Genomic DNA, 4654 nt, shown 5'->3' with positions numbered 1-4654 from the left:
CCCATATGTAGGTGAATATTTTCCCATGTATAGCTAAATATTGTTTTAATGTTATAATGTTAGATTAGATATAAGGAGGAAATTCTTTCCTGTTAGGGTGGTGAGGCACTGGAATGGGTTGCCCAGGGAGGTTGTGAATGCTCCATCCCTGGCAGTGTTCAAGACCAGGTTGGACGTAGGCCTTGGGTGACATGGTTTAGTGTGAGGTGTCCCTGCCCATGGCAGGGGGGTTGGAACTGGATGATCTTAAGGTCCTTTCCAACCCTAACTATTCTATGATTCTATGTTCTAGCTTAAGCATTACAGGCTATGTGTTTTCTTCAGGAGCTTGCACAGGGAGCAGGGTAAGCTGTGATTTTCTACTTGACCACTTCCCCAACTCCAGAATAGCTGAATGTTTTTTCTGATGTGAATAGCAGAATAGTTTTAAAAGTGACTTTTAGAGGAGGAATGTTGTGCTGTAGGATGAAATTTCCTAGTTCTGAAACACTTGGAAAGTTTCAAACCCTCATTGAACTTTTATAATACTGTTTCCCAACCATATCAGCTTTTGATTGGTTTTGTTTTGCCATGTGAATGGTGCAGAGAAAACCTGAAGGGACTGCACCTCAGGCTGCTTCTGCTCCTTGTGTCAAGACTATGTGTGAACATCCGTTTATAAGTGCCCTAACTTGAAACACTTTACTTTTTAACAGGTTAAGTTATTTACTGCATGGAGATAGCCTATGCTGTAATGTACTGTAGTGCAGGACTTTCTCTATGACAGATCTATATGTCTCGAGACATCTATCACTTCCCATGAACATTCACAACAAAGCATCACCTATTTCTCTTCATCTCTCCTACTCCCCTTCCACTACAGCCTTTGTATACATTAAGATTGCTGTTTCTGTGTAAACAGGAGCCAGTGATGTTTTACCTCTTTTTATTACTTTGTAATATCTCTTCTTCTCCCCCACATCCTTTCTCAACGCTGAGCCTGCCTAACTTTAAAAATGAACCCCTTGTAGTCTCAGACCTGGTCATCACACACACAGACATTTCAGCTGATGAATGTTTAGCATTAGAGATTGATAACTGACCCTCTTAAAAGCAAAGTTTCTGCTTTTTTCTCTCTCTCCTCTGACCATTGCAGGCCAAAATGACCAATCAGACATAGACATAGACACAGACACAGACAGAGACAGACACAGATATAGACATAGACACAGACACAGACATAGACATAGATACAGACATAAACATAGACATAGACATAGACATAGACATAGACATAGACATAGACACAGACATAGACATAGACATAGATACAGACATAAACATAGACATAGACATAGACATAGACATAGACATAGATACAGACACATAGACATAGATACAGACATAAACATAGACATAGACATAGACATAGACATAGACACAGACACAGACATAGACATAGATACAGACATAGACATAGACATAGACATAGACATAGATACAGACAGACATAGACATAGACATAGACATAGACACAGACACAGACATAGATACAGACAGACATAGACATAGACACAGACACAGACACAGACACACAGAAACACAGGCACAGACATAGGCATAGACACAGACACAGACATAGACATAGATACAGACATAGACATAGACATAGACATAGACATAGACATAGACACAGACACAGACATAGACATAGACATAGACATAGACATAGACACAGACATAGACATAGACATAGACATAGACATAGACATAGACACCGACATAGATACAGACATAGACATAGACATAGACATAGACATAGACATAGACATAGACGTAGATACAGACAGACATAGACATAGACACAGACAGAGACACAGACACAGACATGGACATAGATACAGACATAGACATAGACATAGACATAGACATAGACATAGACATAGACATAGATACAGACACAGACATAGATACAGACACAGACAGACACACAGACACAGACGCATAGACATAGACAGATACAGACATAGACATAGATACAGACACAGACATATAGACACAGACACAGACACACAGACACAGACACAGCCACAGACACACAGACACAGACATAGACATATAGACACAGACACACATAGACATGGGCACACACACGTTCACATCCACATTTACTCTAGGTTGTACGGCAGAAGATTCAAATGCAATGCATATCCTCAACGCCTGGAGAAGAGGAGATGCATTATTCAGTGGAACTAACTACCGCACAGTCTTACTACAGAGTAATTAGTAGCATAACTGTGGGGCACGAAGGAAAAAAGGTCTTGAAAGAGCTACAAAGGTTCAAAAAGCTGACTAAGTATATTCCTTGTTATGAGTAAAACATAAGCTGCCAGGTGTGGCTTCTAACTTAAATCATAAGAATTATTTATAGCTGGAATTTTCCCCAACAGCAATGACTGCAAGTGATTAATTCATACAGAAAGCTAAGGTAATTATGAATTACTGCAAATTAAACTCCAAGCACTAAAAATGAATGTAAATCTTAAAGAGAGACAGCTTTAAAGGGGATTATTTTCCCCAAAGACGCCAGCAAGGTAGTGCATTTTTCAGCCTGGATGGTGAGAACCAGAAGTGATTTTTTTCTGAATACCATCATTTAAGGAACCTGTAGGCAAACCACCAAATGTCACTTCTCCCTGGTGCTTGTAATGACATTGTGCCGCTTCCCAGGACAGCATTCAGGACATCCTGCCACAGAGGAATTTCAGCTGAGGTCAGAATTTGGACTGCTATTAAGTACTATTCTCCAACATCTGTTCCAGACCGGCCATCATCTGCAGTATCACTGCCTGTGGGTTTATGGCTATTTTATTTATCTGCATAACTCACTTGGCTACACAGGCTCTGTGGCACCACAGAGGTGATTCAGGGGATGCTTCCATTCAGTCTGCCAAAGCCTAAGAGTCAGATACCACATTAAAACATCTTTATTCATCACTAACTTTACGATAATCCGTGCCTTTAGGCTCATGCCCTAATGGTGTTAGGGGTGCTTCACTCGGGAGGATTTATAAGTCCTCAGAATTTTGATTCCTAAATTACTATATGTTTCTGGAACTCATTTCAGAGTTTATAATTACTTCTTATTAAGAATTTATAAAATGATAATATTATTAACTCTGGGTATTGTAAGCACTTTGAAGGATACTTTAAGGGCCTACTTTAAAGTGCATACTTTAAAGGATAGTTAAAGCAAAAGGCAGAGACTTAACAAAAGAGGTGGAGCTGACCAGCATTTTCCAAAGCATGAAATTTTGCTCTACTGTTCTGTTAAAAGCTCAAATAACACCTGGAAAAAAACCTCCCGTGGCTTTTCTTCCCTCCTTTTTGACCAATCTTGTTTAAAAAATCATATCAGAGTAAGAAGTTCCATAGGAAAACCAAATCCTTGACAGTTTCCCTGCGGTAATTGCTGATTTGGATGGGGTCCTATTCCTTTTCTGCTTGTTCTGCAGTGACATAAGCATTACTAATTAAATAAATATAAGTGAAGGAATCAGTATCTGCCTGAACAGTTTACATCCACAGAGCAGCACACCTCACAGGTTCCTAACCTGCTCACTTCCTAGAGGTAACCACAATTTCATCAGCTGGATTAGTAAAGCAATGGCATCTGTGCACAAGTAAGCATCTTTACATGTAAATAAAGGTATTCAAATACTTTCATGCTTATCTGTCCTAAGAGTGCAGGCATGGTTTGCATATATATTTCAGGATTATCTATCAAACAATCAATTGGATGAAGGCAAGAGAAACCAGGACAGCAGAAAAGAGTGATGTGAAGTCCAGCAAAGTGGCCTGATGCTGCCAGTGAACATCAGTTCTGCAGTGATAGATGGATGAAGGGAAACATTCTATAAGAAAATAATGAAAGGGGAGGTAAGGAGAAGGGGAAGGTTCCCTTGTCGCATACATAATAGAGAGAGAAGAAAGTTGCTTCTACAATCACGTCCCTCATCAGAAATGTCTGGGAAAGACAAGCCATTTATAAGTCTTCATTCAAGAATCAAGGGGCTTGGAGCAACCTGCTCTAGTGGAAGGTATCCCTGCCCATGGCAGGGGGTTGGAACTGGATGAGCTTTAAAGCCCCTTCCAACCCAAACCACTCCACGATTCTGTGATGCTGTGATTATAAACTGGTTAACATACACAGCAGGGAATGTAGTTAAAGAAACATATGATGTGCTTCAGCTTCACCCTGATGTTTGGTTCTGGGACGATTAAAGTCATTAAGAGACTTCCCTCCCATCTAGTGGGCTTTACCAAAAGTGAAGCCCAGTGGAGACAGTGAAGTAAAGAACAGTTCACAAAGTTCAGTCCCAGGTGACTAAAAGCAAGTGGTGTTTTATGTGATATGAAAGAAAACGTTTTAATAAAATGCAAATCTCAGTTAAAAGGTGCTTTTTGAGCAGGTCAACACAGTTAATCTCTTTTCTAACCTGGATTGAGAAGAAAAGAAACTCATGATGATGAGAACAGTGTCAGAGGCTGGGTACAACACTAGGACTTCGGCGCAGGCAAGAAAGATGAGCGATTTAAGTGCCAAACGGTGCAAATGCCTTATTCTCGGAAAAGCATCCCTCAGTGGCACTATTTCACTTCGGCTCGCCAGCAG

The sequence above is a fragment of the Pezoporus occidentalis genome, unplaced genomic scaffold (genome assembly GCF_034315485.1).
Source record: "Pezoporus occidentalis ecotype Australia unplaced genomic scaffold, CSIRO_AGI_Poc_V1 ctg45, whole genome shotgun sequence".
Classification (NCBI taxonomy): domain Eukaryota; kingdom Metazoa; phylum Chordata; class Aves; order Psittaciformes; family Psittacidae; genus Pezoporus; species Pezoporus occidentalis.
This window is presented reverse-complemented; position numbering follows the sequence as displayed.